The sequence below is a fragment of the Bombina bombina genome, chromosome 3, assembly GCF_027579735.1.
Source record: "Bombina bombina isolate aBomBom1 chromosome 3, aBomBom1.pri, whole genome shotgun sequence".
Lineage (NCBI taxonomy): Eukaryota > Metazoa > Chordata > Amphibia > Anura > Bombinatoridae > Bombina > Bombina bombina.
In genome coordinates, this window is record NC_069501.1 from 99,897,436 (window position 1) to 99,913,361 (window position 15,926).

A 15,926-nucleotide genomic window follows, 5' to 3' on the forward strand; every position below is an offset into this window, starting at 1 on the left:
CGAGGGCGGAAAATGCCAAAGTTTATTGACTCATTCTTGGCGCAAGATTTTTTGGCGCGAAGTTACGTTCGTTGACGCAAATTCGTCATTTCCGGCGTCTTAGTTGACGCTGAGTCCTTCACAAGGTTGCATCATCTATGACGCAAGTTTGTCGTTTTCAGACGTCGTCGACCAAATATTTTCATTATTTTAGACCCCATTCCTATTTGCCTCTTGCCTTTTTTTCTCAAGCGGAAGCAGTGGATGCATCAATACTTCCTTGGTGTTATCAACCTGCTTATATTTTCCCGCCTCTAGTTCTTCTTCCAAGAGTGATCTTCAAAATCATCATGGAGCAATCGTTTGTGCTGCTGGTGGCTCCAGCATGGCCTCACAGGTTTTGGTATGCGGATCTTGTTCTGATGTCCAGGATGGTTTGGATAAAGGTTTTTCTGCAAGTTCCTTGAAAGGACAAATCTCTGCTCTTTCTGTTTTATTTCACAGAAAGATTGCTAAACTTCCTGATATTCATTGTTTTGTGCAGGCTTTGGTTCGTATCAAGCCTATCATTAAATCAATCACTCCTCCTTGGAGTCTTAATTTGGTTTTGAAGGCTTTACAGGCTCCTCAGTTTGAGTCTATGCATTCTTTGGACATTAAACTACTTTCTTGGAAAGTGTTGTTTCTTTTGGCCATCTCTTCTGCTAGAAGAGTTTCTGAATTATCCACTCTCTCTTGTGAATCTCCTTTTATGATTTTTCATCAGGATAAGGCGGTTTTGCGGACTTCATTTAAATTCTTACCTAAGGTTGTGAATTCTAACAACATTAATAGAGAAATTATTGTTCCTTCCTTGTGTCCTAATCCTAAGAATTCTTTGGAGAGATCTTTACGTTCTTTGGATGTAGTGAGAGCTCTGAAATATTATGTTGAAGCTACTTAAGATTTCAAGAAGACTTCTAGTCTATTTGTTATATTTTCTGGTTCCAGGAAAGGTCAGAAGGCTTCTGCCATTTCCTTGGTCAAGCCCCGCCTCAGAGAATTACAGCTCATTGCACTAGATCAGTTTCCACTTTGTGGGCTTTTAAGAATGAAGCTTCAGTTGATCAGATTTGCATAGCAGCAACTTGGTCTTCTTTGAATACATTTACTAAATTCTACCATTTTGAAGTATTTGCTTCTTCGGAAGCAGTTTTTGGTAGAAAAGTTCTTCAGGCAGCTGTTTCAGTTTGATTTTTCTGCTTTTGATTTAAGTTTTTTCCTCTCATTTATGGGAATTAACTTATATTTTGGGTTGTGGATTTATTTTTTCAGCGGAAAATGGCTGTTTTTATTTTTTTCCCTCCCTCTCTAGTGACTCTTGCGTGGAGTTCCACATTTTGGGTATTGCTATCCCATACGTCACTAGCTCATGGACTCTTGCCAATTACATGAAAGAAAACATAATTTATGTAAGAACTTACCTGATAAATTAATTTCTTTCATATTGGCGAGAGTCCATGAGGCCCACCCCCTTTTTTATGGTAGTTATGATTTTTTTGTATAAAGCACACTTATTTCCAAATTCCTTTGTTGATGCTTTTTACTCCTTTCTTTATCACCCCACTTCTTTGCTATTCGTTAAACTGAATTGTGGGTGTGGTGAGGGGTGTATTTATAGGCATTTTGAGGTTTGGGAAACTTTGCCCCTCCTGGTAGGATTGTATATCCCATACGTCACTAGCTCATGGACTCTTGCCAATATGAAAGAAATGCATTTATCAGGTAAGTTCTTACATAAATTATGTTTTTTGGTATTAAACACCTTGTACCTAAAAAATACAGTCTAGGCAAAATTAAACTTTCATGATTAAGGCATGTAACTTCAAACAACTTTCCAATTTACTTTTATCATCACATTTGCCATGTTTTCTTGGTATTCTTTGTGGAAAGCTAAACCTAGGTAGGCTCATATGCTAATTTCTAAGCCCTTGAAGATCACCTCTTATCTCAATGCATTTTTACAGTTTTCCGCAGCTAGACAGTGTAAGTTCATGTAGATAACAGTGTGCTTACTCCCGTGGAGTTTAAGTCAGCACTGATTGGCCAAAATGCAAGTCTGTCAAAAGAACTGAGATTAGGGGGCAGTCTGCAGAGGCTTAGATACAAGGTAATCACAGAGGAACAAAGTGTATTATTATAACAGTGTTAGTTATGCAAAACTTGTGAATGGGTAATAAAGAGATTATCTTTTTAAACAATAACAATCCTGCAGTAGACTGTCCTTTTAATGTTCTCTTTATAAATATCCTCTTTAGTTGTGATTTTTAGAGCGGTGTTTTCTCAGTTCAAGTCCTGAAGTAAACCTAATAGAGGCTTAACAAATTGCAGATAACTTTGAAATAGTCTTAAAGGGATATGAAACCCCAATTTATTTTCATGATTAAGATAGAGCATGCCATTTTAATCAACTTTCTAATTTACTCCTATTAACAATTTTTCTCTTGCAAGATGTATCGAGTCCACGGATTCATCCATACTTGTGGGATATTCTCCTTCCTAACAGGAAGTGGCAAAGAGAGCACCCACAGCAGAGCTGTCTATATAGCTCCTTCCTTAGCTCCACCCCCCCAGTCATTCTCTTTGCCTGCTTAACTGCTAGGAAGGGTAAAGTGAGTGTGGTGACAAAAATGTTAGTTTTTATTTTCTCAAGCAAAAGTTTGTTATTTTAAATGGTACCGGTGTGTACTATTAACTCTCTGCAGAAAAGAGATGAAGATTTCTGCAAGGAGGATGATGATCTTAGCATTTTGTAACTAAGATCCACTGCTGTTTCCACAGAGGCTGAGTAGTACAGGAAAACTTCAGTTGGGGGAACGGTTTGCATGCTTAGCGGAATTGAGGTATGTTCAGTCAATTTTTTTCTAGACAGACTGTGATAATTCTAGAAAAGGCTGACAATATCCCCATGAGGGAAGGGTAAGCTGTATTCAGACACTTAATAGAGAATCCCAGCTTGCATAAAGGGCTTATTTGTTACTGGTGGCACTTATGGGAAAAACTTTTTTTATTGAAAGCTTAACGTTTTTTGAGGGGCGTTAAGGGGTCATTGTGGCTTATTTAAGGGTTATTAACCCACATGGCTAGTTTAGAACACTTTGGTGTGTTTCTTTTAGGCCCCACTAACATCGAGTGAGGTGGGAGGGGCCTATTTTCGCGCCTCAGTTGCACAGTTTATTTTACTCTGAGACATCCAGCTGCTTCTCCAGAGGGTCCTGCTGTGTTTGAGGACCCAAAAGAAGTTTTTTCCCCACAAATCTATCCTAAAGGGCAGGTAGGCGCCACAGCAGAGCTGTGGCAAGGTGCTGAACGTTTTTATACCGGTTTTTGGCGTTTTGTCAATCCGGTTTTTACATTAAGGGGTTAATCGTTTATTTGGCTGGCTGTGCAAACTTACTAAGGCTTTATGATTCTACTGTAAAAATTTCGTAAAGTTTACTGCTTTTTTACACTGTTTTCCAGAGTTTGTGCATCTTTTCTATTTACTTTGAATAAAGTGTTTTCCAAACTTGCTTGTTTCATTACTAGCCTGTTTAACATGTCTGACACCAAGGAAAATCCTTGTTCAATGTGTTTAGAAGCCAATGTGGAACCCCCTCTTAGAATGTGTCCCACTTGCACTGATATGTCTATAAATTATAAAGAGCATATTATAGCACTTAAAAATATAGCAATAGATGATTCTCAGACAGAAGGAATTGAGGGTTTGCCATCTAGCTCTCCCCAAGTGTCACAACCAGTAACGCCTGCACAAGTGACGCCAAGTACCTCTAGTGCGTCAACTTCATTTACTTTACAAGACATGGCCACAGTTATGAATACAACCCTCACAGCGGTTTTATCTAAACTGCCTGGTTTACAAGGAAAGCGTGACAGCTCAGGGTTAAGAATAACTGCTGAGCCTTCTGACGCTTTAGTAGCCGTATCCGATATACCCTCACAATGTTCTGAAGTAGGGGTAAGGGATTTGCTATCTGAGGGAGAGATTTCTGATTCAGGAAAAACGCTCCCTCAGACAGATTCTGATATGACGGCCTTTAAATTTAAGCTTGAATACCTCCGCTTGTTGCTTAGGGAGGTATTAGCGACTCTGGATGATTGTGACCCTATAGTGGTCCCAGAGAAATTGTGTAAAATGGACAAATACTTAGAGGTTCCTGTTTACACTGATGTTTTTCCAGTCCCTAAGAGGATTGTGAATATTGTTACTAAGGAGTGGAATAGACCAGGTATACCGTTCGCTCCCCCTCCTGTTTTTAAGAAAATGTTTCCCATATCTGACACCATGCGTGACTCGTGGCAGACGGTTCCTAAGGTGGAGGAAGCTGTTTCTACTCTCGCTAAGAGTACAACTATACCTATCGAAGACAGTTGTGCTTTCAAATATCCTATGGATAAAAAATTAGAGGGTCTCCTAAAGAAAATTTTTGTTCATCAAGGTTTTCTTCTCCAACCTATTGCGTGCATTGTTCCTGTAACTACTGCAGCTGCTTTCTGGTTCGAGGCTCTAGAAGAGGCTGTTCAGGTGGAGACTCCATTAGAGGATATTATGGATAGAATTAAGGCCCTTAAGTTGGCTAATTCTTTCATTACAGATGCCGCTTTCCAGCTGGCTAAATTAGCGGCAAATAATTCAGGTTTTGCCATTTTAGCACGCAGGGCATTATGGCTTAAGTCCTGGTCTGCTGATGTGTCATCAAAATCTAAACTTTTGAACATCCCTTTCAAAGGAAAGACCCTATTCGGGCCTGAACTGAAAGAGATTATTTCAGACATCACTGGAGGGAAAGGCCACGCCCTCCCTCAGGATAAAACAAATAAAATGAGGACCAAAATAATTTTCGTTCCTTTCGGAACTTCAAGGGTGGTCCCGCTTCAGCTTCCCCTGCTGCAAAGCAAGAGGGGAATTTTGCCCAATCCAAGTTAGTCTGGAGACCTAACCAGGCTTGGAACAAGGGTAAACAGGCCAAGAAGCCTGCAGCTGCCTCCAAGACAGCATGAAGGGGTAGCCCCCAATCCGGGACCGGATCTAGTAGGGGGCAGACTCTCTCTCTTCGCTCAGGCTTGGGCAAGAGATGTTCACGATTCCTGGGCTTTAGAAATTGTGTCCCAGGGATATCTTCTGGACTTCAAAGACTCCCACCCAAGGGGGAGATTTCACATTTCTCAATTGTCTGAAAACCAGACAAAGAGAGAGTCGTTCTTACGCTGTGTAGAAGACCTACATACCATGGGAGTGATCCGCCCAGTTCCAAAAGCGGAACAAGGGCTAGGGTTTTACTCAAACCTGTTTGTGGTTCCCAAAAAAGAGGGAACTTTCAGACCAACCTTGGATCTCAAAATTCTAAACAAGTTCCTCAGAGTACCATCATTCAAGATGGAGACTATTCGGACTATTCTACCTCTGATCCAGGAGGGTCAATATATGACTACCGTGGACATAAAGGATGCGTATCTACACATCCCTATTCACAGAGATCATCATCAATTCCTCAGATTCGCCTTTCTGGACAGGCATTACCAGTTTGTGGTCCTTCCCTTCGGGTTGGCCATGGCTCCCAGAATTTTCACAAAGGTGCTAGAGTCCCTTTTGGCGGTTCTAAGACCGCGGGGCATAGCAGTGGCGCCTTATCTAGACAACATTTTAATTCAGGCGTCGACTTTCCAGCTAACCAAGTCTCACACGGACATTGTGTTGGCTTTTCTGAGATCTCACGGGTGGAAGGTGAACATACAAAAGAGTTCTCTCTCCCCTCTCACAAGAGTTTCCTTCCTAGGGACTCTGATAGACTCGGTAGAAATGAAAATATTTCTGACAGAGGTCAGAAAATCAAAACTCTTAACCACTTGCCGAGCTCTTCATTCCATTCCTCGGCCATCAGTGGCTCAGTGTATGGAGGTAATCGGACTCATGGTAGCGGCAATGGACATAGTTCCTTTTGCCCGCCTACACCTCAGACCACTGCAACTATGCATGCTCAAACAGTGGAATGGGGATTATCTCCTCAAATACATCTGGATCAGGAGACCAGAGATTCTCTTCTCTGGTGGTTATCTCAGGACCACCTGTCTCAGGGAATGTGTTTCCGCAGGCCAGAGTGGATAATAGTAACGACAGATGCCAGCCTGCTGGGCTGGGGTGCAGTCTGGAACTCCCTGAAAGCACAGGGCTTATGGTCGCAGGAGGAAACTCTCCTCCCGATAAAAATTCTAGAACTGAGAGCGATATTCAATGCGCTTCAGGCGTGGCCTCAGCCAGCTGCGGCCAAATTCATCAGATTTCAGTCGGACAACATCACGACTGTAGCTTATATCAATCATCAAGGAGGAACACAGCGTTCTCTAGCGATGATGGAGGTAACCAAAATAATCCGATGGGCGGAGACTCACTCTTGCCATCTTTCAGCAATCCATATCCCAGGGGTAGAGAACTGGGAGGCGGATTTCCTAAGTCGCCAGACTTTTCAGCCGGGGGAGTGGGAGCTCCATCCGGAAGTATTTTCTCAGCTGACTCAGCTATGGGGCACACCAGAGTTGGATCTGATGGTGTCCCGTCAGAACGCCAAACTTCCTTGTTACGGGTCCAGGTCCCGGGATCCCCAGGCAGTACTGATAGATGCTCTAGCAGTGCCCTGGTCCTTCAACCTGGCCTATGTATTTCCACCGTTTCCTCTCCTTCCACGTCTGGTTGCCAGAATCAAGCAGGAGAGAGCTTCGGTGATTTTGATAGCACCTGCGTGGCCACGCAGGACTTGGTATGCAGAACTAGTGGACATGTCATCTGTTCCACCGTGGAGTCTGCCGATGAGTCAGGACCTTCTAATCCAAGGTCCATTCAAGCATCCAAATCTAATTTCTCTGCGTCTGACTGCTTGGAGATTGAACGCCTGATTTTATCAAAGCGTGGTTTCTCGGTCATTGATACCCTGATTCAGGCTAGAAAGTCTGTCACCAGGAAAATATCTTTTTTGGTGTGAATCCAAGGGTTACTCATGGAGTAAGATTAGGATTCCTAGGATATTGTCTTTTCTCCAAGAAGGATTGGAGAAAGGATTATCAGCTAGCTCCTTAAAAGGACAGATATCTGCTTTGTCTATTCTTTTACACAAACGTCTGGCAGATGTCCCAGACGTTCAGGCGTTTAGTCAGGCTTTAGTCAGAATCAAGCCTGTATTTAAACCCGTTGCTCCGCCATGGAGCCTAAACTTAGTTCTTAAAGTTCTTCAAGGGGTTCCGGTAGAACCTATGCATTCCATAGATATTAAGCTTCTATCTTGGAAAGTTCTGTTTTTAGTAGCTATCTCTTCGGCTCGAAGAGTTTCTGAGTTATCTGCTTTACAGTGTGATTCACCTTATCTTGTTTTCCATGCAGATAAGGTGGTTTTGCGTACCAAACCTGGATTCCTTCCTAAGGTTGTTTCTAATAGGAATATCAATCAGGAAATTGTAGTTCCTTCACTGTGTCCTAAACCTTCTTCAAAGAAGGAACGTCTGTTGCACAATCTTGATGTGGTTCGTGCTTTAAAGTTCTACTTACAAGCAACTAAAGATTTCCGTCAAACATCTTCATTGTTTGTGGTTTATTCTGGTAAGCGGAGAGGTCAAAAGGCTACGGCTACCTCTCTTTCTTTTTGGCTGAAAAGCATCATCCGTTTGGCTTATGAGACTGCTGGCCAGCAGCCTCCTGAAAGGATTACTGCTCATTCTACTAGAGCAGTGGCTTTTAAAAATGAGGCTTCTGTTGAACAGATTTGTAAGGCGGCGACTTGGTCTTCGCTTCATACTTTTTCCAAACTTTCCAAATTCGATACTTTTGCTTCTTCGGGGGCTATTTTTGGGAGAAAGGTTCTACAAGCAGTGGTGCCTTCCGTTTAAGGTACCTGTCTTGTCCCTCCCTTCATCTGTGTCCTAAAGCTTTGGTATTGGTATCCCACAAGTATGGATGAATCCGTGGACTCGATGCATCTTGCAAGAGAAAACAGAATTTATGCTTACCTGATAAATTTCTTTCTCTTGCAATGTATCGAGTCCACGGCCCGCCCTGTCTGTTTAAGACGGGTAGTATATTTTTAGTTTAAAAGCTTCAGTCACCTCTGCACCCTATAGTTTCTCCTTTTTCTTCCTAGCCTTCGGTCGAATGATTGGGGGGGTGGAGCTAAGGGAGGAGCTATATAGACAGCTCTGCTGTGGGTGCTCTCTTTGCCACTTCCTGTTAGGAAGGAGAATATCCCACAAGTATGGATGAATCCGTTGACTCGATACATCGCAAGAGAAAGAAATTTATCAGGTAAGCATAAATTCTGTTTTTTCTTTGTTCTCTTGCTATCTTTATTTGAATAAGCAGGACTGTAAGCTTAAGAGCCGGCCCATCTTTGGTTCAGCACCTGGATAGCACTTACTGATCGGCTGCTAAATGTAGCCACCAATCAGCAAGCACTACTACCCAGGTGCTGATCCAAAGATGGGCTGGCTTTTAAGCTTACAGTCCTGCTTATTCATATAGATACCGAGAGAAAGAGAAGAAAAATTATAATAGGAGTAAATTAGAAAGTTGATTAAAATAGCATGCTTTATCTGAATCATGAAAGAAAAAAATGGGGTTTTATATCCTTTTAAAGTTGCATCAAAATTGCCATAGGCATTTGGTGTTGTGGTTCTGAAAAATGAAGGAGTCATAGGTAGTCTCCTCTTCTTTGATGTGCTTGTACCAGATAAGCCGTTGTGGTTTCAACTGACACATGGCATCACCAGACATTTTGAAGCCATGAGGGGGGGGGAAACATTTTTGGAATAATTGAAAAACAAAATTCAGTGGAGTACTCTTAGAAATTGAATGTCATTTTGTTGCATTGGGAACATAAAATTAAGTGTGTATCAAAATATTATGCTTGAAATAAAAGCACAGCTTATACAGTAAATAATACACAAAATTTCCTTTTTAAACCTTATTTCTTTCTAATGACACAGTGAGTCCACGGATCATCATCAACTACTGTTGGGAATATCACTCCTGGCCAACAGGAGGAGGCAAAGAACACCACAGCAAAGCTGATAAGTATCATCTCCTTACCCATTATCCCCAGTCATTCTTTTTGCCTGTAGTGCAAGGAGGAGGAGGATGGATCAAGAAGCTTTGCATGAGACTGCTGGACAGCAACCTCCTGAGAAAATCACAGCTCATTTCACAAGGGCTGTCTCTTCTTCCTGGGCTTTCAAAAATGAAGCTTCTGTGGAACAGATTTGCAACCTCTGCAACTTAGTCATCTTTGCATACTTTTTCTAAATTCTACAAGTTTGATACTTTTTCCTTGGCTGAGGCTTCTTTTGGAAGAAAGGTTCTTCAAGCAGTGGTGCCTTTTGTTTAGGTTACCTGTCTTGTCCCTCCCTTATCATCTGTGTCCTCTAGCTTTGGTATTGATTCCCAACAGTAAATGATGATGATCCGTGGACTCACTGTGTCATTAGAAAGAAAACAAAATTTATGCTTTCCTGATATATTTCTTTCTTTCTTGACACGGTGAGTCCACGGCCCGCCCTGTTTTTTTAGACAGTTTATTTGTTATAAAACCTCAGGCACCTCTGCACCGTGTGTTACTTCCTTTCTCTCCTTTCCTTTGGTTGAATGACTGGGGATTGTGGGTAGGGAGGTGATACTTATCAGCTTTGCTGTGTTGCTCTTTGCCTCTTCCTGCTGGGCAGGAGTGATATTCCCAACAGTAATTGACGATGATCTGTGGACTCACTGTGTCAAGAAAGAAATACATTTATATATAAGGAACCTCTTTTGCCAGTAAATGAGAACAAAAAAAAATGAAGAAACCATCAACATAACAAAACTAAGACCATGATTTTGTCTCCTTTAACCATCCAACATGTTCATAGTACCAAACAGAAAGCAAGAACTAATTTACCTTTAAAGTGACACTCCAGACCCCTTGCTAAAGTACTTTAGGGGTTCTTAGGAGGTCCCCCTTAGTTCTGTTTTATTAAAGTGCCTATTTCAGGAGAAAGTACTTAAATAAAACAGGATTGTAGTGAGATTTCTTATAGGAAAGCATTGGCCAGTGCTTCCATATAAGAAGTATCTGATTAGGTAACTGATTGCAGAAGAATATATTGCTCTTGCTGGAACTTGATCAACTTTTTCCTGATTTTTAGGTGCTATCCTATCTATAAATGAAGGTATTGTGTATTTTTAAAGGCAGTTGTTTGCAACATTTGCTTAGTTGAAGATGCTGCTGGTGGAGAATCCCTTTGTGATGATGCAGCCGTTACAAAAGGAGCAGAAATAGTGTTTCTGGAATGGGAACATTGGGGGGGAAGCTACTTGCACTTTCATTGATATTGCCTTCCTCGTGTAATCTAATTAAGTGGTTCTATTTATAATATTTTAATTGCAGCATTTTACTCATATGTCTGTCAGGGACACTTGCATTTTTAGACTGAAATCATGTGATTTGACAGCAACTGATTGCCCTGCACAGCTTCCTTTATAATGGTAAAACGTTACCCAAAATGCCACAAATACAAACTGTGACACAACCAATGCTCTGTCAGCCAACAGCCATTGCCTAGGCTTCATTCAATATAGTCTTTGAAAAGTATTTGGGCTAGGTGTCCCGCATATTTCATTTCACATCCAAAAAATTGAAATTGAGCATTTGTGATAAGTTAAAAAGTAATGTAATACATTGTCTTTAAATACAGAATTCACCGTATTAGTCAAACAATGAATTAATTGTATACTAATGCACAGTTTCTTTCTTTCATACTTGTGCACTTTGCAATGCACTAGTTAGTGGATCTACTTCAGTGATGAGATCAAAATGCCCATAGTGAAAATGTTATGGTGTTGCAACACTGCTTGATAATGATTTTCTGTTGGGTGCTGCGTTGGTTCAGGTCGGGAGAAGGTGTTTCAGTGCCTATAGCAGCTGCCATGGCAGCATTAGGCAGGCCATGAGCAGTGATGTACTTCTTGTAAGCATCTCTGATTATTTTGCATGTGTGGGCATTGTAGTAGGGTATGTCTGTGATGGGTTCCCGGCACTGGGCTCGCTTGTGGATGACAGGACACAGCTCTCTCACTTGGAACTTGGCTTGCTTGGATTTAGGGAATAACTTCTTAAATGTTTCTAAATGTGATGAAAGTGCAGGAGCATTTACCTTTAGACGTTGCTGTGGAGGAGTGTGCAGTGTCACCTATCTGCTTCTGATCCAACACTTCTATGTCCTTATTCTGCTCTTTAATCTCAAGTAATAAGAGGCATTACTTTAGAATGGTATTGGATGGTGGACCAACACACCTTCTCTTCTTCTAAACTTGCTTTTTCTTGTCACCTTCCAGCCTTTAATAATTTTCTAGAGAACGGATATTTAACTCCTCTGTGATTTTAGCCTCCTATAACAGCTCTTCCTGTGTCAACGGCCTGTCAGGTAAAGGTCCTTTCTTCTTTTTATACCGGATCTGCCTTTCCTGGACAAGTAGGAAAGTTTGGTGTGTGTGTGTTCTGTAGTGGACTGGCCCATATGCTTACGACTGTCCCCAGCATACTTAGGGGACTATTGAGGGGCAGCCTTCTCCTGACGGTTCTTTTGGCCACTACTTGATGGAGCTTCTGGTTTCTTTGTCTTAGGTTTTAGAAGCTGAATCGGCTTCCACCCTATGTTTTATCTTGAGCTCATCTTCTTCATGGTCACTGGTTGGTTCATCTCTCTCATTAATATCGAAATCAGAGTCTACCTCATCCTCGCTTGATGTTGATTTTACTTAGAGGATGAAAAAAAAATAACAATTTCGTGGCCAGATTACAGGTAAACACTGTTGTGATTGGGAAGCAGAACATTAGTAGAAATCAAGTCATCATTTCAATTAAGGCCTAAATGAGAGAACAGAAACAACTCAATTAACAAAATGGAGCCCATAAGCAAAATAAACTAAAAACTTTTTCCCTGCAGTGCCCCTAGGGACAGGAATGCATATTTCTCTTTTATTTGAGAATTGTATCCTCAGGATTTTCTTAGTATTTGAATTGTATTCCTGGATTTGCTTGTCTTCAGGATACAGGAATTGCAGTGATTTCAGACTTTACATAATATCTCGTAAATCTTCATGTTATGTCGTTTTTAGAAATAATATTGGAGGTTTACATATATTAAAAACATGTTATAAACATATTATTTATCATTGTAAAAGAACATATTCCATACTCCATTTTTATTTATTTTTTCTAATTTTTCTGGAAAAACAGATTTGGAGAAAAACTGTTTTCCCCCCGCAATTTTCTCTCTACTTGTGTGTTCAATATATTACTGGCACCTGATGGGTTAATTCAATGATTTATATATATATATATATATATATATATATATATATATGTGTGTGTGTATATATATATATATATATATATATTAACCACATCTGCTCTCAAAATAATAGACATTCAAATTATGAGGCATTTACCAGTAATTTAAAATGAAAGCAGATATTTTTGTGACATTTTATAGTTTTACTATGGTCTTCAAACATAGATATAAAAAACAATAAACATCACTGTTTTATATCCCCAGTGTGAACATCAAAAAGGCGCTACCTGAAATGTCCTCTTCGTTTCAGCTTGACTAATGTGCAAGCATCATTGTTGCCCTGGATACCAGAAGGGCGTTTAATAAATACAAACTTAAGTGCATTTAACTCTGCACTACCGAAATAATGTGTAGTACCCTTATTTTCAACAGAATAGACCCCAGAGGTAACATTAGAATACCAACTTAGATACATCAATCACCCTTGTCATAAAAAGGAACTGTAAGATACTAAACTAGAGAGTATTTCTAGCAATCACTAAGCCCTAGCGTTTATATGAGAACCTTGAACGGCTTTTTCTCTTGTCTATTAAGCCCCATATAGTCATAGAAAAAAAATCATAAAAAATAATTCCAGTCGAAATGTGTGTTTAACCTCAAGGCATCAAGTATAAATGTGTGTATATATGGCCCAAAAAAATATTACTTGTGTACAATGACTGAGCTTCTATACATTTGGAAAATGCTCTGTGTATTTTTGTTTTTTCTTTCAATATATCATGTTGCTCTAGTTACAGCACTGCAGAATAGGTTTTCATTTTTTTTTTTAAATAAATGGTTCTAATAAATGCATAGAACAAGGTTTTTAAGCTTTACTTATGTTTATATTAGAGTAGTTTTGGTGTCAGACATGCAAAACAATGGATTAGGTATTTCAGAACTACTTGGGGGTGGCCGAACAAGTCTGCCCAAAATTTCCTTAAAGTCTAAACTTAACTATTTTGTAGAATAACCTTATGTTTATCCCAGGCATTGAGGTCCCCCTCAAAAAAGCCTCTGTATAAAAAAAAACGTCCACATCATCATATGTTCCTTCCTTCTGTCTTTTTAATGTCTGGAACAAATAGTATTCAGACACCTCCTACACATTCTCTCCTTGACCCCATGTGTCCTGACCTCTGCCCTTCCCCCTCCACTGGAACAGCCCTAACAAAAGAAACTAATGAACTTCACACAACAAAAGAATAAGTCTAGTACTCTGTACTCATTCTACTAGCTCTGTCCTACAGACTGTGACACTGTTGATTGCACTTTCCTACAAACTTCACACATTTATAACAATGCTATTAGGGTACCCTGGGGTCAGCCATGGAGTCACTTCTCTTTTCCTCAAAGAACTCATAATATAATTTGGATTCCATTATCATCTCCATGCTGATGGCACCCAATTATATCTGCCCTACCCATGACCTTCAATCATTGATTCAAACAAAGCTGTCTGAAGCTGTAAGCACTATCTAGCTGATATCTAAAACTCAGCATGTTTGAGGCCAATCTCCTTATATTCCCTTCAAAATCTGACTGTATTACCACATTTCATATAAAAGTTGGGGTAATCATAATAGACTCATGGTAAGTGTATTGTTTAGATGCCATACTAGAAAACCTATAAAAACATGCTGTTTCTTCCTATAAAATGTTATGTTTTCTTTGACATTTCACTGCTAAAACTTGTGCTCATGCCCTTATCATGTGGTGCATTAAAGGGCAAGTCAACTCAAAGTTTATAAGAACCTTTTTCAATTTTGTTATAATAGCATATTAAGTTAAACTGTAGCCCATTTTTACTGCAAATACAGTTTTCTTGTAAAAAGACTTACTAGTTCTCCTTTGGCCTTTTTAAAATGGCCGCTTGTCTCCTCCTTTCCCTGACGTCATCCTTAGTGAATATTCAGCTGAAAAGAACATATATATGCACAAGCTGAATCGACACGGAGATGGTCTTTTCAGCTGAATATTCACTAAGGATGACGTCAAGGAAAGGAGAAGACAGGCGGCCATTTCAAAACGGCCAGAGGAGAACTAGTACGTTTTTTTTTTTTCCTACAAGAAAAATGTATTTCTCTTGTTAAGTGTGTTCAGTCCACGGGTCATCCATTACTTATGGGATATATTCTCCTCCCCAACAGGAAGTTGCAAGAGGATCACCCAAGCAGAGCTGCTATACAGCTCCTCCCCTCACATGTCATATCCAGTCATTCTCTTGCAACCCTCAACAAAGAAGGAGGTCGCTGGAGGAGTTGGAGTTTTTACTTAATTTTTCTTCAATCAAAAGTTTGTTATTTTAAATGGCACCGGAGTGTGCTGTTTTTTTTCTATCTCAGGCAGTATTTGGAAGAAGAAACTGCCTGCGTTTTCTATGATCTTAGCAGGCGTAACTAAGATCCACTGGCTGTTCTCGACATTCTGAGGAGTGGGGTAACTTCAGAACATGGGAATAGCATGCGGGGTCCACCGCAAATGAGGTATGTGCAGTACAATATTTTCTGGGAATAGAATTGACTAAGAAAATACTGCTGTTACCCGTATGATGTAAGTACAGCCTTAAATGCAGTAGTAGTGACTGGTATCAGGCTGATAAATGTATGCACAATAGAGTTCTTTTCTTTACTGAAATAATGCTTAAGCCTTATCTGCAGTGGTAGCGACTGGTTGCAGGCTTAGTAATAACTTTGCATGACATTTAAAGAAGTTTATTTTCAAAACGTTTACTGGCATGTTATTCGTTTTGTGAGGTACTTTGGTGATAAATCCTTTGGGCATGAATTATTTTCCACATGGCTAACGTATATTTCTGCATAGAAACCGTTATATCAGGTCTCCCACTGTTGTAAATGAGCAGGAGGGGCCTCTTTTTAGCGCCTTGTTGCGCAGTTAAAATTCTAGCACAGTCTTCCTGCTTCTTCCTCCTTGATCCAGGACGTCTCTAGAGAGCTCAGGGGTCTTCAAAATTTGTTTTTTGAGGGAGGTAATCAGTCACAGCAGACCTGTGACAGTGTGTTAGACTGTGATAAAAACGTTTTATATTAATTTGATATCCGTTTTTTTGGGTACTGAGGGGTTAATCATCCGGTTGCTAATGGGTGCAATCCTCTGCTAATTAATACATTTAAAGAATTGTTGACTATAACTGAATTATTCTTTAGTTACTCAACTGTGTTTTTTAAAAGCGCTGCAGCGTTTTTTATATTGCTTGCAAACTTATTGAAAGTATTTTCCAAGCTTGCTAGCTTCATTGCTAGTCTGTTTAAACATGTCTGATACAGAGGAATCTGCTTGTTCATTATGTTTAAAAGCCGTTGTGGAGCCCAATAGAAATATGTGTACCAATTGTATTGATGTTACTTTGAAAAATCAATCTGTACCGCTTAAAAAATTTTCACCAGACAACGAGGGGACAGTTATGCCGTCTAACTCTCCTCACGTGCCAGTACCTTCGTCTCCTGCTCGGGAGGTGCGTGAGATTGAGGCGCCAAGTACATCAAGGCCCTTACAAATCACTTTACATGATATGGCTAATGTTATGAAAGAAGTGTTATACA

The 15,926-nt window shown here is 40.1% G+C and overlaps 1 protein-coding gene and 1 pseudogene across 1 annotated transcript in view; one reads left to right on the forward strand and one right to left on the reverse strand.

The window, feature by feature from the left end:
- The window catches only part of VPS26C (VPS26 endosomal protein sorting factor C), a 246,382-nt gene that overhangs the window by 122,769 nt on the left and 107,687 nt on the right, over positions 1 to 15,926 (forward strand). The gene's annotated exons all lie outside the window — the stretch shown is intronic.
- The window catches only part of LOC128652769 (vacuolar protein sorting-associated protein 72 homolog), a 36,328-nt pseudogene continuing 31,241 nt past the window's right edge, over positions 10,840 to 15,926 (reverse strand).